Below are 27,190 nucleotides of genomic sequence, written 5' to 3'. Positions count from 1 at the left end.
GGCATTGAGTCATTTGTCGTAACATAATCAAACAGTTTGATAATTATAATGTGGTATACCACTGGGAAAGGAATTTTCCATTTCTGTGAGAGCAGGAAGCTGGTTTTCACAGGAAGCACTTTCTGATTCAGGGATTGTGAGCAAGGAAGGAAAGTGGTACCTGGCTCTGGTTCCCATGGCTCCGTACCTGAACTCACATAGCCAGTACTTGCACGGTCTCAGCAAAATTTTGGAATGGACCTTCTTTTTGCCCTGCTCAGTTAAAAGTTGGAAGGAGTGCAGCTGTAGAAAGCTATGGCTAGCACATTTTTTTATGAGTAAAATTTATGGAGTAATGTATCTACTTTTAGCATGACTATTGTTAAGCCTGGAGATCAAGCGAAGTGACACTGAGTATATTGCTTTATCAATTGGATTCGTTCGAGTGAAAAATGCTGATCAGGGCATGTCTATCCCGTGGGTGCAGAAACTCTACTTCAACTCTTGAATGGTCGATACATAAAAGTCAAATTCATTATAATTTGTAGCTTTTTTTTTTTCTTGGAGTAGCACACAGTTCTCAGTACATCAATATCAACTCTTAAATCCACATCGGATGGAGAGGGTACAGCACAGTAATTCAATCTCTTTGCACTTAATATGGTCAGGAAGGGAGAATGAAAACAGCCTCTTGTAAAATGATGGGAAGCCAGGATGCAATCACTCCGGTGGAGCAGTGCAAAGGAGTCATTTTACACCATCCGTTACCAGGGCAACAAAATACAGTGAGCCCTATACATCTAACAGGTGACATTTTAGCTAAGAAATTGCTTCTTTGGTATTTTTTCTGTCTATGAAAAACAATGTTACCAGCGTTTTCACTTGTCATGTACTATAGGGCAACATATTCCTGCTGACAGACCCATAATGGAAAAATAGAGCAGCTAAATAGTATTACAGTCTAACTTTTTGGATACATGCTAATATGCGAGATTTTAGATACTTTCAAACACCCCAGAGATTCAAAGGACCAGAAATATCTTCATACATCCGCATATGTGACTTGGTTGTTAGATTAAGAAAAATAATTTAACTCTTTCCAGAAAATGTCATAAAGTCCTAGAAATACTTCTAAAAATGTGACTAACACAATTTTCTTATATAATGATAAAACTCACTGGCTCGGCAAACTCAACCTTGCAGTATTTTTTAAAAAGATTTACTTATTCTCATTGCAAAGTCAGATATACAGACAGGAGGAGAGTCAGAGGATGATCTTCAGTCTATTGATTCATTCCCCAGGTGAACACAACGGTCGATCCAAAACCAGGGGCCAGGAGCTTCCAGGTCTCCCCCATGGGTGCAGGGTCGCAAGGCTTTCGGATGTCCTCAACTGCTTTCCCAGGCCACAAGCAGGGAACTGGATGGGAAGTGGAGCTACTGGGATTAGAACTGGCACCCATATGGGATCCCGGTTCAAGGTGAGGACTTTAGCTGCTAGGCCATTGTGCTGGGCCCAACCTTGTAGTATTTCTGTCTGTGTGTCTTAAAGTACAAGAAATGCTAAAGAAAGGATATTTTCATAGCAACTGAGTCTTTTCTTTCCAATTATCCCAAAAGCAATCTTGTCTTCAAAAAGTAGGAAATAGGAAATATATTTTTGAAGAGCTCACTGAATAGTATTCGAGAATGCAATGTCACTGTTTTAACTCCCTTCCTACACACCCTGAAACCTATGCAGTGGGGTGAAGGTCTATGATAATTCTGCCTTGAATCTTTTTTTCTTGCCTATCTAAGCTTTTATTATTGGTGCAAAGGAATCCTAGTATTTAAGGCTTAGCTTCTGAAGTGAAATATTCAAATTTGTTACTGAGTCATGAGTTTGCGTTAAAATGATGTTTTATTGGAGTCACTGGTGTACAGGAATAGAATCTGAGCTTGGATGGAGCCTGGAGGATGGCTAATGTGAACTTTTCTCTCATGACAAATCAATGTGTCTGCGTGTGAGTGTATCTGAGAATGTCAGAAACGGAACCGGAACCCGGGTGCTCTAAAGGTACCAATCCTGTGTGTGCTTCCAACTTTTGCACTTACCACTCAAAGTAATTTTAATCACTTAAATGTCATCCAGATATTTATTGAGTACCTGTTACGTGCCCATAATTCTGGGACAGAAAATTAAATAAAGCACATTCAAAACCTTCCAGGCAGACACACATGGAAAATTACAAAGGCAACGAGTATTGAAGACATAACCGAAGCACTGCGGGAGACAAAAGGGAAGAAAACTCACGCTTCAAGCAAAGACTGTATGTTAATCAAAGGACAATTTGTCCGCTATCTTAACTAAACTCCTCAATTACGGGGTTCATATGAGAACTGATATGTACCAAGAATCAGATATAGATTTTTTTTTTCTTTCAAAATGGTTATTGTCGCAAATGTAGGAACACGACACTTACTGTCACACACAGTTGGTGGTATTTGGTTCAGTGGTGATAAGTTCATTCACATGGTTGTGAAACAGATACCTAGAACGTTTGCATGTTGCAATTCTGAAACTCTACACAGGTTAGACAATTTCCTTCACTTCTCACTTCCTATCCTACTTTGTTTCTATGAATCAGACTGTTTTTAACTGTAATTGGAACCCTACAGTATTCGTATCTTTATGACTTATTCCACTCAGCATGGTGACTTGAAACTTGATCCACGGTGTAGCAGAGGCTGGCTCACATTCCACTGCACATACTGACATGTGGATGTCTGCTTATTCCCACTTCCCAGCTCTTTGTGAACAGTTCTGCAATGAATATGGTTGTTCAAACGGGTCGGAAATGTAAGAAGGAAAGAGGTTGCACACAGCAAAAGGCAGCCCAGGAAAATTAAGGAAAAGAAAAAGGCATGCGTGCGCACATTTATGAAATAACACGACAAGAGGTAGTATTATAACCAGTTCTCCAACTTAAAATATGTCATCATTCATTCATCTGAATTTCATCACGTATGGAACCATGCAATAAAAATGACAGCAGAACCCTTCAGTAAATGAACAAGAAAAGGAAAATGAAACTGAAAAAGAAAAATGAAGAGTTTTCTTATCATGTGGTTTATGTTTTCAGGATCAAAAAACAGTACAATGCTTGGCACAGTGTGAAAAGAACAGAGGTCAAGACCAAATAAGGAGAGGGCGAGAGAGACAGAGAGAGCAAAGAAGAGCACTTTGGATAGACACGAGCTCAAACCTGCTTGCCTCCTATGGGCATTGTCCAAAAATCAGCAGTCTCAGTTGCTGAACACGAAGTGAGTCACATGCTACTGGATACGATATGGAGATGAGACATGGCGCAAAAAAACCAAAAACAACAACAACAAAAAGAACCCCACATTTATTTGTCTACATTGCCAGGATGTGAGAAAGGAAATGAGCTTAGAACTGCATTTGACGTTAGCATTACACAGGAGAGAACTTTGAGGAGAGAGACGGGCATGTAATGGAAAATGAGAGCAGATACAATGAAGTCCAATGCAACACACATATGAAAGTGTCTTAAAGACTAGAGATAACGAAGCGCATAATTCAGAAGGAATGAACTATTTTATATCATTACCCATGCCGTTTCTACCCTCTGAGATGTCCTTTCCTGTTTGTAAGTGGCTGAACCAACTGGGAAAGCCTCTGCTGTGTGGTGAACGGCTCGTGCCGTCACCCCGTGGAGGTGCCCCCAGTGCCCACGGTGCCCACAGGGCTCGGGATGGCTGCTCTCTGACTCCTGAGACGTCCGTGGAGGCGGCAGCTCTCAGCTCAGACTCCCTCTTCTTTAGGATGGCACATTATTACAGAAGACTGAGAACCGATGGACACTTGGGAAAGGCCCAGAACAAAAAGAAATACAGGCGGACAAATAAATGTCGAGTGATTTTTCCCTTGAGTTTTGTAACAACAGCCCAGGAGGCAAGAATTTATATTTCCTGAATTTGAAACCATGCCAGTCATTTGTTTTTAATACTAAGAATCTTCAAGTAGCTTCAAATTCTGCATTTAAAAACGCGAATGATTTCATTAAAACAAGCAATTAAAGAAAGAGATGGATCCAAACCCGGTGCGGTAGCCTAGTGGCTGGAGTTCTCACCCTGCATGTGCCAGGATCCTAAATGAACGCTACTTCTAATCCCGGCAGCCCCACTTCCCATCCAGCTTCCTGCTTGTGGCCTGGGAAAGCAGTTGAGGACATCCGAAAGCCTTGGAACCCTGCACCTATGTGCGAGACTGGGATGAGGCTCAAGGCTCCTGGCTTCGGATTGATACAGCTCCAGCCATTGCAGCTGCTTGGGGCTAACTTTCTTGAGGGTTATCCCATTTAGACCCTCAACTTGTAAAGTTCTCTACTTTTCTACAATTATAATAAGAATTTATAAGATTTTCATTTTCATTTGATTTTAATTGAGATTTTCTCCCTTTATTCTCTATCTGTAAACATTTGTGTAATTCATCAAGTGTATGTTTAGATGTCTTTTCCTAAATGCAGAACCAATACCCCAGTACTTGTTTTAGGAAATAATCACTCCTCTCTGTAGATTTACAATATGGCTGTCTACATACATTAGAATTGTATCACACCTAGGGTCTTCTTTCATAAGAAAACTGACAACTCTTCCAGATAGCTGTCAATCTTCTAAACACATGAATGAAAAAAAAATATGAAACAGCCCAGATTCACATGTTAAAATTGCTGTTAAATGAGAATTGTAACAATCCCTCACTCAGGTTTTATAGTTTTTGGTATGTTCCTGAGTAATCTCGTAAATCCTAATATGTATCTGTAAACTCTAATGATGAAATTAAGCTTGTTATGTTTACTTTTAAAAAAAGATTTATTTATTTTTATTGCAAAGTCAGATATACAAACAGGAGGAGAGACAGAAAGATTTTCGGTCTGATGATTTACTACCCCAGTGACCGCAATGGATGGTGCTGTGCTGATCCAAAGCCAGGAGAAAGGAGCCTCTTCCGGGTCTCCCTCACAGGTCTTGGGCCATCTGCAACTGCTTTCCCAGATCACAGGCAGGGAGCTGGATGGGAAGCGGGGCCACTGGGATTAGAACTGGCACCGATATAGGATCCCAGCATATACAAGATGAGGACTTTGGCTGCTAGGCTACTACACCAGGCCTTCTAATAACATATTTTTACATTGATATTCTAACTAGTAAAGTACATACATGCCTAAGCTTTAAGCTTCATGGTGATATGTTATTATGCTATTACAGTTAGTTACACCAGTCATCATAAATTATAATTATTTAGATTTGGTCAACATTGCTCTCCTTTCTTGTCACCATTTTCTTTCCTGTGTAACTTAAACTACTGGAAGAAAATCCATAAAAGCTGGCATTGTGGTACGGTGGGGTAGGTCACAACTTGTGATGCCAGTATCACATACTGATTGCTGGCTCAAGTTCATCTGCTCTACTCATTATTCAGCTTTCTGCTTCCACACCTGGTAGACAATGACTCAAATACTTGGGCCCTGACATCCATGTGGGAGTCTGGTCTCTGGCTTTGGCCCGGAAGAGCCCAGGACCTTGAAGCCATTTGGGGAGTGACACGGAAGACGGAGATGCTCTCTCTCTCTCTTCTTCTTCATTTTTTTCTTTATCTTTCTTCTGGAGATATTTTGTAAAGAAATAACAGCATGACTTGATAACAAAGAACAGGGCAGACTGTGTCTGGAATCTTGAGTTCACAGACTGTTGACGCCAGAGACCAAGGTCAAACTCTGCAGGCAATGGTCTGTCAGTGGACACAAGTTGAATACTGAGGTCAAGGTCTGTGGGTCCAGGTCTGCAGTTGGGCAGTGGTCCAAAGCCATACGACTGTGTGTCTTAGACTCTTCTTTGAGCCATTCATGTACAGACTTCTGTACATGGGTAACACTTGCTTTTTGATTCTCAGGCACTGGCTCAGTAACATTAACGTTGAATGTAGCCATGGACATTTGTGTCACATCAATTCCTGTAATTGGATTTCCTGAGTGTTTCAGTAAGATTGGGACTGGGAGCCTTCTAGGTCAACCTCTTTCAAAGAAGGGGGCTTCCCTCTGACTGCCAGATTTTGTAGTCTTTATCATGTGTCTGTCTCTATTTTCTGAATTGCCCATCGCCCCCTCTCCAACCCTGTTCATGCTGTGCTGTTCATGGTACTTTCAAACAAATAAATCCTTTAAGAAGGGTTAACAATGGTAAGAAAAGATAAATACTGGAAGACTGCAGAAAATGTTCAGAAATAAAGTCTCCTTTGGGAAAAGAAAAGCGAAGATTTCTATACTTCTGAATATAAGTAGACATGGATTAATCCCTGATGGCTTTTTTTTAAAGTTCATCAACATTATACCCATTACTCTATTGCCATTTGTCTCCTAGTTAGCTCCTGGTAAGCCAAAAAACCAATCTTACAATTCACAGATCCCTTTCTCATTTGCACTATGGAATGAAGTCCAAGTTTCTTGACGGACGTGTGATGCGACTACTCCCTACTCTTCCACCTTGCTCTCTGCTTTTTCTTGTTCTGTGACCCTCATCTCAAACAGGTCTTTCCAAATGTGGAGTCTCTGTTTATCCTTCTTCCGGGAATGCTATTCTGCAAATCTGTGGCTCTGAAGAATTGCTGATGGGATGCATTTTTAAAAGTCATCTAATGTCGCTCTAGAAACATATAAGCAAGTAACCCCGCCCCCTTGCCAAATATGCTGAACCCAAGGTATAAAAATAGAGAAAGAAAGCCAACTTAACTCCAGTTGGCATGCACAGGATTCACAACACAGTTTGCTATACAACTGGCGTGAAACCAATCAGTTTTAAGGTAATTAAATGCCACCATCAAGGAAGGATAAAGTAGATGCCAAGGAGAGATGATAAGGTTGTCTGGCACACAAAATCCAAGCCTACCATGCAACACTATAAAATACGAAGAACGAGAAACAGTGTGGCCCTAATAGTACTTATGTTGCTCCAATTCTGGGTAACTATATAGAGCAGAGAGTACATCAAATAAGGGATACGTAATTACTTACTTTTTAATTTTACTATACAGATCTAAGAATTTTATATCTAAAACCTTTTTATTCTCTATGGGGCTCTTTTTGAGACAATACAAGCAATAAATCATGGAACTGCTTGTGCACCCTTCCCTTCTGTAAAGAAGATACTACAGACACTGTAAAAATGTGGCAATAATATCCTGTTCATATCTTAGGCACTTAGAACATACCAGTCCCCAGAAGGTTGGATCCACGCATTAGGGTAGGTGCGTTAGAGTCCATGACTGCTCCTTATCATTTAGGGCCATATTGAAGACCATTTACTGAGTGGCATTTTCAAATTCACCTTTTACTTATATGGACAGATTTTACTGCTTCCAATATACATCTGACTTTATATAAACCCACAACACAATATTTTACGTCATATACTTAAGTTCATTATTGTTGGCCTAGACAGAGTTTCATCATTTGTCATTTTAATTCCTTAAAGATAGACGGCATTAGAAAAATGTTGTGCTAGTTGCCTTGCCAAATTTAGCTATGAAGTCGTAAATTTCTAATCATCTTTGTCTTCCAAGTTTATTTCAATGGTGTTAAGAACTCTTTCTATGCACAACAGTCCAAGATCGCTGATTGATCTCTAAAATCCTACTGAATGTATTCAGAGCATGTTGCAGTTTAGAATTTCATTTTTCACATATACCTTCCCAGTTCCTGCAATTTTCAAGGTAGGAACCACATTGTCTCCAAAGGCATTCTAGAAGAACATTGACATGTGAGTGGCGGGTATTGCGGTGCGGTGGATTAAGCTGTTGTTAAGTGTAACCCACACTCTTCTCATCCAGTTCCTCAATAGTGTGCCTGGGAAGCAGCTGCCGGAGGCTCAAATGCTTAAGTTCCTGCCACACACGCGGGGAACCAACAGAGGGAAAATCTCTTTCTCTCCCCATCACTCTGCCTTCCAAGCAAATAAATAAATGAATCTTTAAAAAAAAATCAGTATTGACTAAATGCTTGCTGATGAGCGCATTTAAATCCATTTCCTGGACTACGCACTGATTCTTACACAGGAGTTTTAATTTTAATAGTAACAATAAGAGACTTTCCTATCAATTTCGATGTGATGGAATTCTGAATTGCTTCCTCTCCTGGCACCAAGTTTAAGAGCTATACTCTGGCATCAGGCTGATGATGCAAAGCACATTTCTGACCCTTGTCAGCAATTGAATTTAAATTCTTCAAATTCCATTTTTCCCCCTCAGGTATAAAATGAAGACAATAAAATTCACTAAAACGTAACAGAGTTGCTTGGGTTGATTGAGATAATGCATATAAAATGCATAGTCCAATTCTTAGCAATAAGAACTTTATGAATGAAAAATGTTATTATTATTATACTAAGAAAAATAGTCCATCAACTCAGAGAATGTTCAGCAGATATTTAAATTGCTTGCAATGTTTTATATTAAAAATATTTTTTTGCCACCCTTTGAAAAATGGTCAACAGGGAAGGTTATTAGTAATAGTTAATTTTCAGTATAAAATGTTAGAAAGAATGGATAACATCAGATAAAACAGAAATTTAAGCAATTCCTTAATTCCATCCTTCATAAAAGCAACATAACAATAATGAAAACTGGCCTAAGAATCATGTTTTCAGACTTGTGGAAAGTAAAAATATCTTAAAGTCACCCAGCAGAGCTTATTGAATACCCGTAAGAAGAGCAAGTGTTGCCCGGTCAGGAGTAGTAATGAAAACTCACAGTCCATACTGTCGACAGCTGTTGTGAGAACACAGAGGGGTACAGGAGACACAGATGCCTCCAGACTGCCTTGGAGGCTTCCTCAACTGGCTTGTCTTTACCGTGGTTAACTCAGATCTCAGTAATCACTGGGTATTTGTAACAACACTTACTGTTCGGTGTTGTACTTGCTGATGAAATTGATTTAAATGCACTCACCAGCATCATTTTAATTAGCTTTTAACAAAGTTGTTGTGTTTTGTAGTTATAATTCTAAATTAAATATTTTAGTGGCTGTCACTTGAAGCAATTAATAGCAGTTGTGGCAAACAGGAGACTAGAAGCATGGATAGAAAGGTTAGGGAAATTACTTCATGGAATAAAAAATTTAAAAAAAAATGCTGACACAACCTTGGGAAATGGAGTCCACATGGATACCCGGGCTGTTCATCTTCTGAAGGACTGCCAGCTAAAGGTCTTTAGCTCACACCTCTGGTTGAGCGTATGAACAGAAACAAAGGTTAATGAAGAATTGTAAACTGCTAGGCTGCACATTAAAGACACGCCTCGGAACTCACAGAGCTTCTCTGCAAAGACGAAAGTTCTTTTTTGTTTGTTTGCTTTGATTCCCAGAGTTTAAGGAAATCTCTGTAGTAGCTTTAGTTGGTCACTAAGCTGGTGGAACAGATACTTTAGTGGGCCTGAGCAAAAAAGAACACAAGGTTTACAAAAATAGCTTAGGAAAGTCACTAAACAAACAAAAAGGATCATGGCATGCAGCAATAAGAAGTCTTTGCGGGTAGGGAGAGTGACCTAATCTCTAGAGTTGAGTGTTAAAATATTAAAAAGCTCCCATTTTAAACAAAACGTTATGAGGAGTTCTAAGAAATGAGTACATCGGATTCAATGTAGAAAGAAAGAAAGAAAGCAATTAGTCAAAAAAGTTGTTCTTCGGAAAGCTCATGCATGATACTAGACAAAGATTGAAATTGGATGTTCTGAGTATGTCCCAAGGTTAAAGGAAACCACCTCTAAGTAACTAGAGAAAAGCACAACATTAATGTCTAACAGGTAAACATTGAAACTCTGTAGGAAGCCGACAATTGGTTATCCCAGAATCAGAAATTAAGTTAAATAAAAAATACATTACAGGGCTTCAGAAGGCAGAAGAAATACTCATAGAATTTTTAAAATAGGTCATTTGGTAGAATGCATTGAGAGGAAAAAGAAAGAATCAGGGAAGCACAGAGACCTCTCTGCATGGAGTGGGTGAGGATATTCCTAAGCCAAGTCCAGAAGGAGAGGAACTAGAAAAATGGGCATCAAAGGAATCTGCAGAAACGACGTACGAAAGCGTCTAAATAAAAAGATACTCATCCACAGAGGTGAGGGCTAAAAACTGTCTCCTAAGTAGGATGACTATAAAGACACATCCATCGAGACCCATGGATGTGAAAAGGAGAGAATCGTCAAAGCAGACAGAGAGAAGTGACTCACCAAGACCCCCTGGAGGAGTCACAGGAGCCACGGAGCACAGCACACAGTGGCAGGAGAATCGCAGAGCGCAGCAAGACAAACCGTGCCAATGAACAATTCTATAGTTAGCAGGCAGGTCGGGCGGAAACGACCACAATGCCGCCTCTAGATCTGTTTCCCTGAAATACATGAAATTGGTTCATTTTATATCCATAAGAAAGGAAATAGATATTTGACAAAAGGAGGACACTTCAACAATGAGATATTTAATATGATAAACAAAAGTGAGAATTGACCACTTTTAGGCCTTTTCTGCATAAATTCTTTAGTCTATCAAATTCGAATGATAGAGATTTGGAAAACGCTGTTCATGTCTGTGAACAAAGAACACTGTTAAAGACGAAAAAATAATATAAAATGATATGTGAATGCGTTTTTGTTCATACAAGCTCTTTTTGGTCACCTTCTTTCAAATATACTTGCATAAAACAATTAGAAACCACAATAAAAGACTATATTGATGGACATCTGTGTATAAAGATACAATCGTTGCAACAGTAGATTGAAGAGAGTCAGTATATATAGTAATACCACATGCTAATGAAATTAGTATTAATATGAAAAATAAATCTAGATATTATAAGAAATAATTATAGTGCTCATGGCAATTAGTAAAATCATAAGAAAGTATTTGAAAAAGCAGCAATTATCTAATCAGCATTAAAGAAGATAATATCGTTGAGTTAAAGAATAAAGACAGTGTGAGAAACATAAGAAGTACATCCATACTTCTATGAATTTCTTCAAGTGGATGAAACTCTCCAATCAAAAAACAGAGATGAGTAAAAGGGATTTAAAATAATAATAATTATTCATCATATGTTCTCTAGTGAAAACTTGAAATACATCCAAAGGCATAAATAGGCTTTATATGAAAAGACGGGAAAGATTCCATGCAAAAACAACCAAATGTGACCTGGAATACCTATAGTAATATCAAATAAAATAGACAATAATTGAAACTATTACAAGAGACAGGGCATTATTTAACAATAAAACTGTCCATCCATATTATAACAAGTATAAATAGAAATGTGCTTAATAACACACCCCCGAAATACGTGGAGAAAAGCTAGCAGAAATTGAAGGGAAAAATGCACAACTCAAATACAGTGTAAGAGTATTTCCAGATTCCAATTTTAGTAACGGATAAAGCAAGAAGCTGTCTTGGAAGTAGAATAGCTGGGACTAGAACCAGAGCCCACTTGGGGTGCTAGCTCTGAAGGTGAAGGATTTGCCCACAAAACCACCACACCGTTCAGAGTGTGTGGGGTTCTTATTAAAGCCATTGGAAATAAAAATGAAGGAATACATCTTTAAAACCATCCCATATGCTTCTCTCCTCTTCTCCATTCACAGATAGAATTACCTCCTAAGAAAACAGGCAAAATCTTACTCCTTCAGTTTGTCTCCGGCCGCATTTCTCAAAGGCAACGCTACCCAGGGCACACCAACATACTGTGTTGTGGTTTGGATCACTTCTTTTTCCCTCTGCATTTTTTTCCATAGGGATCCAGGAACAATAACATCAGAGACAATATTGTACCAATGAGAAGGACGGAGTGTGCTGCTCTTTAAGATGCTTCCTCAGCTTTAGAAAAGTGTTGTAGGCAAGACGAGTAATGGGGTATTAGCCAGCAGCTGCGGGCATGGTTTGGAGTTAATAAGCACAAACAGATGTTGAATACCTGCTCAAGGTCATGGGATCTACAGTACTAAGCACAAAATGCTACGTAGAACAAATGAGTCATGGTCCTACAGAGTTGGAGAGGGACGGTAAGTAAAATAAGCAAATATGTACATATGAAAGTTTTAGACTGGGGCACATGCTTGGCAGAATGAAGTGGAATGATCAAGAGAATGGGGAAAACATAATGTTAATTACATCTAAAAGTAGAGGCACTGAGTCCAACTAAAAACATCTCCAGTATTGAGAGGCTTAATATGCAAAATAAAAACATAATGATTATTTAATGATGTCTGCAAACATTTAGATGTAGAATTGCTGACACTACATGGCATCAAAAAAAAAAAATTCAAACTAGAAACAATACTATCCGCCATCGCATTACTTCAAATTTTTCTCAAAATTCTTGGCATTTTCAGAAAAGAAAGAGACAAATGCATATATCTTTTAAGGTATATAGTCAGAAAAGATAGATGAATAAGTAAGGAATAAATATTAGACTGAAATATGTAATACTGGTTGAGTATACTCCTTTTAAACTCTGTATCTTTCCTAACCACAACACCATCTCTTGTCTTGTTCTGTGCATTGCTAAATCTTCAGAAATGACATCCAACTTCTCTTGTTGCTAAAACATCAAGCCTTTTCTTACATTTTTTTCTTTGTTTATTTTTTTATTTGTGATCACTGCATATATCCCTACTCGACAATTCCACTGTATTTAAAAAAAAAAACACACACACATTGACATATTTATCTAGAACACTTAAGTGTTCTATAACTGGGGTCTTTCATGTTATCTAATATTGCTTCTTAAATATATAAGACCCTTCTTATTGTTAGTCAACAATTAATTACACTTACAAAAACTGAACAAATTCCATACTTATCATTGCTTTTTACATCTTATTTTCTCTATTTTTAAAAATAAAATATACTCATGATTTTAAAATCTTTCAGGGCTTGCAGGGAATCTATTCTTTTTAAGCACAAAAAACAAATGGTCATTATTTTGCCTTCAATTTTGAATGACAGTTTAGTTGCATATTTAATTCTAACTTGACAGTTCATTTTTCCTTAAGACTCTACATTGAAGACATTACTTCATTGTTTTCTGGCATCTATTGTTGTCAATAAAAATATGCTGTCACTATAATTGCCGTTTTACTGTGTAATTATAAAAAAGAGTCAAGATATAGAGCTGTATTCATAGTGTAATTCTAAAGTACATTTTGATGATGAGAGTTCCAAGACCAAGGAGTATGTATTGTCTGAATCCAATCCTCTGCCCAGTTTCCAGTTCTGAATGGTGAACATTTACATAACTTTCTGGAAGTCAATTTAATAATATATCCATGGCTTCAAAAAAAAAAAAAACCAATGATTTCCTCTTAAAAACATACAGAAAGATTCTGGTACCATGGTTCTACTGGTTAATCCTACACGTACAAGTGCTGGCATCCCGTAAGGACACCTGTCCATATCCTGGCTGCTCTACCACCCATCCAGCTCCCTGCTTGTGTGGCCTGGGAAAGCAGTGGAGGATGGCCCAAAGCCTTGACACTCTGCTCTTATGTGGGAGACCTAGAACCTGGCTCTGGCTTCGGATCTGGCTTTGGCTGTTGTGACCACTTGGGGAGTGAACCAGTGGATGGAAGATCTTTCTATTTCTCCTTCTCTTTATAAATCTGCCTTTCCAATACAAATGTCTTTAAAAATATACTGAAAGACTTGTATGTGTAAAGTAATTCATGCTAGATTTCATGTCAAAAACAGAAATAATGTAACATTCAAAATATTTCATTATTATCATCTTCAGATTTACAGCTGTGAACATTTACCAATCGTAGGTAGTATTACATTTTTCACTCCTGAAATTTCAATGAAAGTACCCAACAACGAATTGTCATTACATGTAATCAAGGGGTAAGTACCATGTGTTTCTATGCATGTATCTCTGTAATTTGTTAAAAGTGATTTATTTTGCAGAATTATGTTTAACATTTACTTTTTTATTTTTAAAACAGCTTTGTAATTTCTACATAGAGTGGTATCTCTTCCGTAATTTATAACCAAAATGAGTAGCTGTGAAAATAATGACACACAATAACCTGACTAGCTTGTGACTTACAGTGTCATATTGTTGATTCTATCACTGAATTACGCCAGTGGGCGTACAGTTTCTCTCGTTTTTCTCTCTCTGAGATGTGTGCAGGCTGGCCTAATGCCTTGACGATGTTCCTACTGATTCTGGAAAGCTGTGACCCACTGGGTGCCACCTTTACACAAAGAGGATGGCAAACCCTGATTCACTTTCACTTGTTCCATGTTATTTTGTTGGATCTGTCCTTCATTCTCTCAGTTATCTATGCTAGTTCCTAACCGTATTTAATTCCATATTTTCTCTGTTGAGGTTACCGTCTTTTCCTTCTTAGCGGGAATTGGCCATCCCTAGTTAGAGCGCTGGTTTTCTTCACTGGCAGCCTAAGGCAGTCACCCTCCTCTTGCTACACAGCTCACCTCTTCCCATCTTTACCCTTTATCTTACACCAGTCTTTCAACTCTTATCATTCCAGAAAGGCATATTATGTGTACCACCAAACTACCGATAGATTTTTGAGCAAATACTTTCAACAACAAAACTAGAGAAAAATCATTTCATGTTTCTCTATTTAAGAAAATTTCAACATCTAAAATTTTGAAAGTACTCTGTCTTCGGTGAAATAAATCAATTTTGGGAAAAGATTTCATTTCTGTTAATAATATAAAACTTTAGATGTTTCCTTTTTGACAAGGTGAACTGATATAATCCAGGATTTCGTTCTTTTTGAGAGGATATGAGCAACTGTATATGAGATCTTAAGGAGGAAGAAAAATGCCCTCCTGGGTAACAAGTACAGCTTGGGTATCTGATATTTTTACATTAGGGCTTTTTGGCTCAACATAAGGAAGAGGGATTTTTAAAGCCCCAAATAGCAACCTGAAATCCTTCAAATGGATATGGAAGCATTCGAATATAAGGGAAACTGCTGTATTACTTCTTTATAAAGACACAATTGAATTTTCACATCTCAGTTTTTAAATTAATCTCTTTGTTAGACAGAGTTAGACTATTAAAATATTACACCTAAATTACATATAAATCTGAGAGTTCTGCATCTGCCAGTCAAAAGCTTGGTATTGTTTTAGCATTAATGATGAGAGATGTGAAATCTGAATTCATGCTTTGGCTTGGCAACTGGCTGCTTTGCAACCTTCCTCTCTCAAGGTGCTTCTTAGAATGAGATTTTAAATGTCGGTCTTGGCTTTTTAACAGCTTTACTGTGACAAGGAAAAATCAGACAACAAAAAGCTGGATGGGAAATGGAGCAGCCAGGATATGAACTGGTGCCCATATGGGATCCCGGCAGATGCAAGGCAAGGATTTAGCCACTGGGCTATCGTGCCATGCCCCACTGCAACCATTTGGGGAGTGAACCAGCAGATGGAAAAATCTCTGTGTTTCCATCTCAGTAACTCTGACTTCCCAAGCAAAACAAATAAATCTTTAAAAATACAAAAACGGGGGAAAAAAAAAGAAAAAAATCTCCACTTGTGGTCCAAAATGATATCCAAATACGACACCTTTACTTACGAAATTTTAAAGAGTGAAAATAGATTCCCTCCATATCCAGCCAATTTTTCCTTGACCAGTGAAGTTTTGATGAGTTTGCCTTGTGTATTGAAACACAGATCTTGTCACTGTAACCACTCTCTTATCTCCTTGCAGTCAGGGAGCTTTCCTTCCGCTTCCCCAAATGCTGACACAGCTGAGAGTGCGATGCTCTCAACCTACTAGCAACACTCCCTGTAATTTGTTTAGCAATGATATTAATAATCCTGACAATAACAGTTAACCTTTTCTGTGTGTAAAGGCTTCAGGCACTGGGCTCACGAGTTTTATAGGCATCCTCTCACTTAATATTCAAAACCCATTCCAAGAGTTTGGCATTATAATGACTACTTTTAACAGGACAAGACTGCACAAGTTCAGGCCTTTCATTCATTTGTTTAACTAGTAAGTACGAAACACAAAACATGGAAGAGGGACTGAGTTAGATGGGGGAGGAAAAGCAGTTACTAAGATTCAAAATGGTGTTTGCACCATTGCGTTTGCATTATGGTTGAAGGAAAGATGAAAAACGAAACAAGAAGTGTGTACCTCTGAGAAAGTACCGAGCGTGCTGCAGAGGGTTAAAACTGAGTGATTATTTTGGGAAAGAACTTATAAAAGACCTTTGTAGGGGAAATGGTGGAAGAGAAATTCTGCGACACAGGAAGAGACCAGTCCCATGAACAAGATGAAGACACTGCTTTGTGCTGAAGAATTCCAGTAGAGAGGTCCTGGGATGGATATGCCGAGAATGCCAAGGGAACAATGAACAGTGGAGAGAGGCAGACAGAATTTGTATATGTTTCAGGGATAGATTTTCTGCTAGTTTGGGGAATACAATAAACCAGTAATGATCATCATGTTTTCTACTTGGTTTAGACGAGAGAAACAGGTCTCTGATAGTCTGTGTCAGCAGGATGCAGAGAGAAGGACCATTTTATGATCATTGGTTTACTCTCCCGCCCCAAGAGGCTACAATGGCCGGAACTGAGCCAATCTAAAGCTAGGAGCCTGGAACCTCCTGTGGGTCTCCCACATGGATGCAGGGTCCCAAGGCTTTGAGTCATCCTTTGCTGTTTCCCCAGGCCACAAACAGGAAGCTGGATGGGAAGTGGAGCATCTGGGACATGAACTGGAACCTAGAAGGGATCCTAGCAGATGTAAAATGAGGATTTAGCCACTGAGTCATCATTTTGGATCCATATTTATTGAGGAAATATGTGTCTAGTAGGAAATGTATCATTTTTCCATTTTATCATATATTTTGTTTGCATATTTTAATATACTGTTAGACAGTCGTCACCAACAATCATCTCCACAACTTTTTCATTATCCCAAACTGAAACCTCATTCCACTCAACACAAAATACAACTCACTCACTGTCTTCTGCTCACCTTCTCTTTCTATTCCCTGGCCACCTCCACTCCACTTGTCTCCATGAGCACCACTACTTTAGGGACATCACATAAATGGAATCGTACGAGATTTTTCTTTAAGGTTTGGCTTACTTCCCTCAACAGAACATCTTCTAAGTTAATCCAAATTTTAACATGTGCTGTAATTTCCTTCCTAATTTTTTTTCAAATAGACTCAATGCTCCTAGATTAATCTAAGAGTTACTACAAAGTGAAGTAGAAAGTGCATTCCCCATATACCCACCGTTCATCCGCTGATGTGTGTCATGCACAGTGTGCCCTGCTTTATTCCAGAGTGCTAGATTTGCTAATCAATGAATTTATGTACGTGATACCTTTTAAACATATAGTATCATCAGGTTTAAAGGGAGACGCATTATGGAGATATAGCTCAGGCGTCAAAAATGATCTTCAGAACTAGGGCCTTAATGGGACTATTTGGGAAGAGTATGTAAAAGAAAAAGATCCTGATTTTTTTTAAAAAAAATTACTTATTGGTTCACCATATTTAGAAGTCTAACAAGGGGACTCAGCATGATGGCTCAGTAGCTAAATTCTCACCATGCAAATGCCTGGATCCCATATGTCACCAGGTCATATCCCAGATGCTCCACTTCCCATCCAGCACCCTGCTTGTGATCTGGGAAAACTGTAGAGGATGACCCAAAGTCTTGGGATGTTGCAGCCACTTGGGAGACCCTCAAGAAGATTCTGGTACCTTGCTTCAGGTTGGCTCAGCTCTGGCCATTGAAGCCATTTGGGGAAGGAAGCAGCGGAAGCAGGATCTTTCTGTTTCTCCTTCTCTCCATATATCTGATCTGTCTTTTCAATAAAATTAAATCTTAATTTTTTTAAAAAAAAATGAGCAGTGAAACAGGGATAAAAGAGATAGCAAGAAATGTAGAGAACAAGGCAGGAATTTGAAGAGAAGCCAGATGAGAAAGAAGGCCAGAGAAACTAAGAGAAGAAGCGCTTTAAAACAAACATCAGCAGTGCAGCAGAAGCTAACTGTGCCCATCATGTAAAATTCGTAAGCAAAGCAACGCTGTTTGGTGCAATATGGATATTAATAGTGACCTTGACAAAAGCAAAATGAATAGATGTAAACACCGATGGTTAATTTGCCTGAATGTATAGGATTTGTACAAGAATTTCCATAACAATGTAGGCAGTCTGTTTCCAGAGCCTGTGTACTTAACCTTGGCATCACAATGCAACTTCTCAAGGAGACTGTATCATTTATCACGCTCTTCAAATACTAGTATCTTGGTGCAATGTATCATTCATCACAGAATGCTTTTTGAACAAACAGAATGCGATCTCACATCTTACTTCTGGGCTAGGTACTGCTGTCTTTTTCAGAATCCAATTGATCACCCTGGAAGAATTTTCTCTTTTGTCCACTTAGTTTTGGAAAGTCCATGCCTTCTTCCTGAGAGGGAGGGATCGTTGTCCTTCAGTCTTTGATTAAGATTTCTGAAGAATCCTCTTTTTTTTTTTTTTTGCTTTCTTCCAGCAGTGCTGCTGGGGAGATTCAGCTGGATGAAATCCAACTTTGCATTTACCTTTTCCCAGCACCCGAACTGGATGCTTGCACACCAGGTTTCGCAGATGTTTTTCCAATTGGCTTCCATTTGTTTTTCCATTTGAGGACATTCTGAAAGGTTGGAATTGGGAAAGACAAATGCACTGTTTTCTTCTTTTCTGAGCAGCTGTGAGAGAGGCAGCAGAAGGCAGGATAGTTTAGTGGGCCGTGGGTTATAGCACAGTTCATGAATTTCACAGTATCCAGGGCTGTGGGGGTGTGGCATGGGTGGGTTCCTGCACCTCTTCTCAGAAGAGAAAGGAGATTTCTAGGATTTTGTTAATAGCATGTTTCTCTTTCCCTTGCTCCACAGACTCACTTTCTCCTTTTTGTCTGTCAGCCATCCCAATCACTGTAGTCAATTCTCTTTATTAAATGAACCTTTACTGAAAATATTCAGATTTGTGTCTGTATCCCATGTACACACTAATTTATGCAAATTATAACAACATAAAAGAACACTAAGCCGGCCTGGTGTGGTAACTAAAGTCCTTGCCTTGCATGTGCTGGGATCCCATATGGTGCCAGTTTGCATCCTGGCTGCTCTACTTCCCATCTAGCTCCCTGCTTGTGTCCTGGGAAAGTAGTAGAGGACAGCCCAAAGCCTGGAGACCCTGCACCTACATAGGAGACTCGAAAGAAGCTCCTGTCTCCTGGCTTTGGATCAGCTCAGCTCCACTGTGTATGCTTGGGAATGAACCAGCAGATGGAAAATTGTTCCATCTCTTCTCTCTGTAAATCTGAGTTTCCAGTTAAATAAATAAATAATCTTTTAAAAAGAACAGTCTGTCTAAAAATAACAAAATTCACAATAAATAAAATGATCATTGTTTCATGTCTCCTTCTTTGTCCATTAGACTGGAATTCATTTTAGATGTATATCTATTTAGTAGTTTTTAAAGAAGATTTATGTTTGTGAAGATATATGGAGAGAATGACAACACACACACACACACACACACACACACACACACACACACACACACACACACACACAGATTTCTGTTCACTGATTCACTCTCCAAATGCCTCCAGCCGTTACTGCTGGGTCTCCCTCATGGCTGGCAGAGTCTCACAAACATGGGCCATTTTCTGCTGATTTTCCAGTTCATTAACAGGAAGCTCGATCAGAAGAGGAACAGCCAGGACTCCAACAGATACCCCTATGGGATGTTGGCATTCCAGGCAGTGAGTTTACCCAAAACACAACACCACTCTCAGTAACCATACTACAGATAACAGTGCTTGAGAACATTCACTTGAATCTACTTGGAAGAAAAGTTCTGATCCTGTTCATCTCTTCTAACATCTGTCCACAGATGAAGCTCAAACAATGTCTAGCTTATCATGAAATGGTATCAACAACCAGATTTTTTTTTTACTTATTTTCTACTTTGTTCCCTCTACGGTTGCTTGTTCTCCAGCACAATTACCATCTCTAGCTTATCCTTGAAATAGCACAAGGCTTAGCTCAGCTGGTGATTACGGAGGACAGACCTTTGTTAAACAACTTAAACAGTCATGTTTGGTATTAACTGGAAATCAGTTTTAGACTTGCTTCATTAGTGCAAATAGAAAAAACATGTTTACAAGTCATCTGTTTATCAATTATGTAGATAGATTTGGCATTACTGCTGCCAATTGAATTTGCCATGTAGCAATAGTTCTACTATTGGTTCATCATAGTAATTTCTTTTATGTGCTTGGCTGTATCTCATATTCATCTCATATGGCTTGTGAATTTTTTATTGACTCTGATATCTTCTTGTTTGGGGCTCATTCCTTGCACTTGATGACATCACTTTTCTCTTTAAGAATGACCTTGGTTCCTCCTAGTACAGGTTGTGGTAAACAGGCTCTATTTTGTCATATTTTCCTGGCTCCAATCTTCTACCTGCTTTACCTGATTCCTTGCTCTCCTAACTTTATTGCATCCATACAGCTCTCACGCAACTTCATTTAGCCATGAATTTGCTAAACTTCGTAGAGATTTCCTTTCCATGTCTCTCATAGAGACACCTGCTTTGTTTATCTCATAGAAATATGAGTAGGGGCAAATCAATTAAGTAAGGTGTAAACTAAAACCAGAGTTACATAAGCCTATGGTATTATTTTTAAAGTATGCTATTAAATGTTTTCCTAGTAACATATCTTTTTCATTTACACCAAGCTAGAAATAGGTTCCCAAAGAATATACTTTTTAACATACAACAAAAATTCTCTATTGTGGTAGCACTCTGGTCTAGCAGTAATTCTCTGTTTAGTCCACCTCACAAAGCTTTCAAATTGGCAGTTGCCGAGGTGGTAACGACAATTAGAGAAACTGAGAGAAAAATCCTTTCCAAGCTAGATTATCGAAAGAAAGCTTCAACCCCTGACAAAAAGATTTTCCCGTATGTGAAAAATCCCTCTTACTGGGTCACCATTACTCAAGGAAGGGCCTGCTGAAAATAAGAAATTCACAACTATCCTGCTGACCTGGAGAGAAGGCAAACTTCAAAGTGAACCTTGAAGAAATGATTTTCAAAGCAGTAGCGTTGAGGGTTGACCCAGTAATAGGTTTTGAAAGGGTGTCTGGTGTCTCTGTGGTAAGTCAGGCTGTTCAGCAGACAAGGTTCCGAACCCAAGTACAATCAGGCTGGAGGCGCCTTAATAGTGATATTGATTGACTATAAACAAAGACAGTCAAAAGTAACTGGGAGAGCAGAGAAAAGTATACTTGGGGAAAATGCTTATGATCGTCCTTTGGGATGACCAATATCACAGCCATAGAGCTTCATTTTGCAACAAATATTTATTTTTTTTTAGGTCCCATAATGTGGAAGACTCTGAATAACAGACACACTTCTAACACTCAAGGCATCTGCGGGCTGGTTTACATGTTTTGGGGAAGTTGAGGGAAAGAGGAAAAAATCCAGGGTCTCTGCGCAGAAATCAAACATGCCACTTAAGAATGATCAGCTTAGTAAGTCACACACCATTGAATTACTCAAAAAAGGCAACAGAATGACTCTCACTTTTTGTTTGTGTCTCAAAAGAGTTGGGTAACTTAGTCATTTCACTTTTCTGATCATTAATTTCTTCTTGTCCACATAAGGGTTATGATGAGAGGAGGATAAGAGGGAGAAGAAGACAATATGCCGGTGAACAAGTGCTCCTACAACTCATTCTGATCCCAAAGTTCATCTTTGGTTGGGAATGCGAACACAAGACAAGTTCATGAGTGGTCTCTGGTGATTCCTGTGAGATTTCAAACTCACCTTCAGCCCAAGTTTCTCTTTCTTCCAGACCCATTTGTAGAGTTATACAGGACAGGTTGGGGATTTGCAAGATTGACATTTTTCTTATGTTTTGGGGGTCCTGATTCTGAGAAATGCAGGTGGCTTCAAAAATGACAAGTCAAGCAGCTCAGTATCAGTTAAGAACAAAATGTTAAGCTGAGAGGAGCCCCTTTCCACAGTTCAACGCTTTGCTAAGAAAGGGGTTTATTGAGAGTTATGCAATGTAGAGTAACTCTACCAAATTAAAATCTTAACTGTGCTAGGCAACTGATATTTCTCCTGGTTCATGTGTGTACAAGTTGTTGTCTGACCTCACAGCTTTGGGCTCCCCGTTAGCTCAAGTCTTTGCTGAGCAGCACATCATGTGGGCTCCAGCAAAGTGACAACACCAGAAAATCAAAGTGTGCCTGCTCCCCAAGAAGTGGCCATGGGTATGACAGAAACTTGAGAATCTACTGTCACCCATCAATTAAAATATGCTGGAGCATCTTCTTTAAGCAGGAAGAGTGAAAGGGCTGAAGTAATGGGAAAAAAAATCTTTCAATCTAGAAAGTGAGAGAGATAATACTCAGATGACATAAAAGTACAACACAAAGGTATCTCCAGACAGTTGGCAGTTTATCATACATTCAGGATTCAACCAGCTTCACACAAGCACCTCTTCTGGCAGGTGCCTCCCTTGTGCTTGCACAGGAAACTCCCAAAGTATGCTTTCCCTGGGACTTGTCAGCTCCTGTGCCTGGTTGAACATGCAAGGTTCTCATTTGTGTAAACTGGCATCTTTGAGCAATATGTGATGGGAGCCTGGGGGACGCCAGATCAATTTGCTTCTTAGATCACTCCCTAGATCACATTAGAGCAAACATGTGGTCTCTGACCTTTTAGGATTGGCTCATTTCCCTTAGCATAATGGTCTCCAATTTGGCCCATTTGGCTGCAAACAATTGTATTTCATTCTTTTTAATAGCTGAGTAGTACTCCATAGAATAAATGAACCAGTTTCTTTATCCAGTCCTCTGTCAATGGGCATATAAGTTGTTTCCAAGTTTTTGCAAACATTGATTGTACTGCACTAAATACAGAGTTGCATGTTGCTTTCTCAAGTAGCAGGTCCTTTGGATATATTCCCAGGAGTGCAATTGCTGGCTCGTATGGTAGGTGAATTTTCAGTTTTTTTTTTATGAATGTACATAGTTGTAGGTAAAGTTGGGGTGCAGTGTGATATTTCAGTACCCGTGTCCTAACAAAATTAGGGAAATTCTTTACATTTACATAGCCTTATCTTTGCTTCATGTTTGGAGAATTCTAACTCCTGTCTTCTAGCTATTCACATAATACAAGAGAACTTTAAGAAAATCTGGAAATAGAATAATAGAATTACAAATTAAGGCATGCTTTCATATACAGATATTATCTTCGTAACAATTCCACAATGACAGGAGTCCATAACAGCTTACTGGCTGGCCTTAAGGCTTCCTGCCTTGCCACCAACTAAATGAAAATTCATAGCATTCTAAAATGCAATTTTTTATCAAGTCATTCCTTTGCTTAATTTTTTTTTTCCTTTGAGAGGGAGAAACAGTTCCATCTCCCACCGTATACCTCAAATGCCCCACAACAGCTGGGAGCTTTAAACCTAATCCAAATCTCTCTGCCAAGGCTGGATTTGAGGTGTTTGAGCCAAAACTTGACCCATGTCACTCTGAAATGAGACACAAGCACCCTAACACAGGACCAAACTGCTGCTGTCCCCACCTTGCTCTGAACACTTAGAAGGACTGATGGTTTGGGGAAGTCCTAATGAAGCTGAAACTCCTTAACATGATTTATAAGGCCCTGCATAAAACTGGCTCATGATTATCTTCCCAGCCATTTGCTACTCTTCCTTTACATTTTTCATCCAACTGTAATGAATTCCCTTTAATCCTGTTAAGTCTCCCTGTTCTCTTGCCTCCAGGCATCCGCTCATTCTGTTGAGTCAGTCGATAATCCTTACCCATTACTCTTCAATATGCCCTTACATCAGATCTTTTATACCCAGCTGCCTCCTGGGAGAATTACTCATCTTTGTCTGGGCTAGATGCCTGCCTGGGTGCCACTGTCACGTGTTCATCATCTTCTGATACATCACATTTCACCTTTGGTTCTCACCTATCAAGAAGCATAGCACAGTAGGTTACTTCATTGGTCCTGGAGGCCTGGAGCCTTGCGCAATACTGGAAGCAAAGGTAGGGGATTGCAGAATCAGCAAGTTCAAATGTTGCTCCTAAGACCTACCAGCTTTCAACCTTTACAAGCTTTCAGTCATGGTTTCTTCATAACTGCATTTATTGCAGAAAATAATATCGTGATTAAAGGATGAATCAATTATAAATAAGAAGCTACATGAGCTTCCTGTACCCCATAGAGCAGTGCCTAGAGTTGGCTCCTGGCTTTACTTCCTGTTCCAGCTTTCTGCCAATAACCACTCTGGGGTGCAGTGGTGCCTTGAGGACTGCCACTGACATGGGAGACCCTGATCAGGTTTTATACCCTGTCCTGGCTCAGCCCTGGATTTGGTGGGCATTAGGGGAATGAAACGAAAGAGGAAAAGTCTTTTTCTCTCTCTCTTCCCACCCATCCCAATTCCCCCTCCTCCTTTTCAAAAAAGTTGATTCTTCAAAAGAAGTAGTTTACAAAATTCAGCACAACAATGCAAGACAAGCTTTAAGAAATAAGCGGTTTTTTTAAAAAAAAAATAATAATAATTTGCTTCCCAAGAGCATACTTTTCAAAGAATGGGATTTAATTGGTTAGTCCACAGTCATCCAACATATAGTTAACTCCATGAAACAGAACACTTAATGATGACTAAAAAATAAATACTCTTGTAATGATTAGGTATACTCCATCTGTTAGGATGAAATGATCAGCAAAATGCAAAACAAGAGAGAAATCTTTCATACTTTTCATTTATTAAAGAGAAAGGGAAGTTCCCATAGTTCAACTTTAGCTTAAAAATGAAGTTATTGATACACATGCTATTCAGCAGCATCTATAAAAGTGCCTTCACTGCTCCGTTATCACAAATGCATCACAGATATCATTGACATTGTTTTCTTATAACTAGGTTGAATAGAAACAATCAAAAAGAAACTGGAAGGGTAAATGAGAAACCAGTTCCCCACAAGCGTGGTCATACCCTAACCTCTGCTATCTACTTGGCATGAGCAATTATGGAATGGAAGATTCATAGTAAATACACGGAGCTCTATTCGCCAGGACAGTTAGCTGCTTGAGGGTGGCTGCAGCACAGAACGGCAGGACAGAGGGCCTTGAAGCAAAAGTCAAATAAACCTCTTGCTTTTGTTGCCCCCGTGTTTCCCGATTCCGTCTGCTGCCTGCTTCTCCGTAGTCGTAGCCAATAACATGCTTGGGATAGAATCGGAACACTTCTCTACTGCAGTCTCCCATATGTTCATTACAGAAAATGTGTTTGCATTTTCACCGCAACACGCCGCATGTACTGACACTGCCTGACTGTGAATTCATGGCTGGGAGAGAAGGACTGGCAGATGAAGTGCGGAAAGTTGGTGAGAAGCAGCATTCCCGCCCAAGAGAGTTTCAGAGTTTCACAGGACTTTAGAGCTCCGCTGTTTGGCAGAGTTCTCCTTACAGAACGCCTGGGTTATTGTTTTTATCTTTTCCAGGCCCTTTCCCACACAGACACGCGTATAATTTCATCAGCTATAGCCTTCGGCCCCTTGCGAAACAAACGTGTCTGATTTCTGCAGGGCTGAAGTTTGTCACTAAGCAGATTTTATTTTTCTGGCCATTGGCCAATATTTCTTTCTTTCGTGGATGCCTATGGGTTCAATATCACTGACATATTCTGAATTTATTTTATATTATATGGATGGATGGATGGACGGACGGACAGATAATCCATGGACAGATGTGAGCAAGAAGAGAGTGTGTGTATCTCTGTCAGAGAAAGACTGAGAAGTAAGTCTTTACTTGTTTTTGGCTGATCTTTGAGAACAAAGAGAGCAGGGCTATTACACAAAATTAAAAAGAAAACATTATTTACTTAATCCACATTTCCACACTGCTTCCAGGGAAGCTTTGTTGCAGCAGTCCTCATGAAGTCCACGACTTATATAAGCTTTGTAACATCTTCCAATCTGGACTAACCCTGCCATTTTAAACCAAGCTTATGTTGTTATAGATGCTTGAGACTTTTAATTTCCCAGTGAGTTAGTTTTCTAGGGCTGCCACAAATGTGTGGGTCTGTTACATAGTAAATGTGTTTTCAAAAAGCCCCAGTGACCAGACGCCTTAATTCAGGGATTCAGTGGGATCCTGTATCCCACAGGATACAGGAAGATTTCCACTTTTCCTCTGCCCAGATGATGGAGGTCACCAGGAATCCTTCTTGTTCCTAGGTTTGTAGGTGGCTCACTCCCACTTCTACACACTCATTTTCCTCTGATTGTCTTAATTTTCACATGACCTTCTTAAAAGGATACCAGGCAATGGATTCAGGGCTTACCCTAATTCATCAAGATTTCATCTTAATTCACTGCTTCTGCAAAGACTATTTCTAAATCAGATTAGATTCTAGGGTTCTCGGCTGGCATTAATTTTGAAGAAAGACTCTTCAACTTCCTGTATCTACCAAAAAAAAAAATTCCATCTTGTCAATAAGCAGGTTTCTGTTTTGAAGAGTTCCGAGTAAATGCTATCATATTGAAGATTTTAAAATAAGCGTTTTTCTTTTTCTTTACACAAAGAAGAAATGTTCTTTATTCTCATTTTATCTTTCTGTAGGCTGAATTTCTGGTGAGTTTTTTGTTTGTTTGTTTGTTTGTTTTGTTTTAGTTGGGAAAGAGCTAGTCTGTTTCTGAGAGTAGTCCCATTAATTCTGACTATTCCTTCGAAAATTAAATTTACAGATAGACTCACTTGAGAGTTTGCAATTTACGGGGACAAATTTACCTTTCTACTAGCCTTTGTGGGTTTGAAAATACCCACATCGGGCTTGCCTGTTAGCATAAGTTGTGCTCTTCATCCCTACTCCTCCATGCTTCTCACAATGTTCCTTTTATTTGAGATGTGTTTCCTCCACCACTGTTTTCCAATTCCTAGCCATCTTTCAATGAGCCACAGTTTCTTCTACATTGTTCACTCTCTCCTTAGAATTAGTTTCTCCAACACATTCTCATATTTAAGAGGGGTTGGCACCATCATTCTCTCTACCTGTGTGATGTGGAAGAATGTGACTTGGCAA

The sequence above is a fragment of the Ochotona curzoniae genome, unplaced genomic scaffold (genome assembly GCF_017591425.1).
Source record: "Ochotona curzoniae isolate NIBS_2020 unplaced genomic scaffold, NIBS_Ocur_1.0 contig_50, whole genome shotgun sequence".
In the NCBI taxonomy this organism is placed as follows: domain Eukaryota; kingdom Metazoa; phylum Chordata; class Mammalia; order Lagomorpha; family Ochotonidae; genus Ochotona; species Ochotona curzoniae.
Note: the sequence above shows the minus strand (reverse complement) of the source record.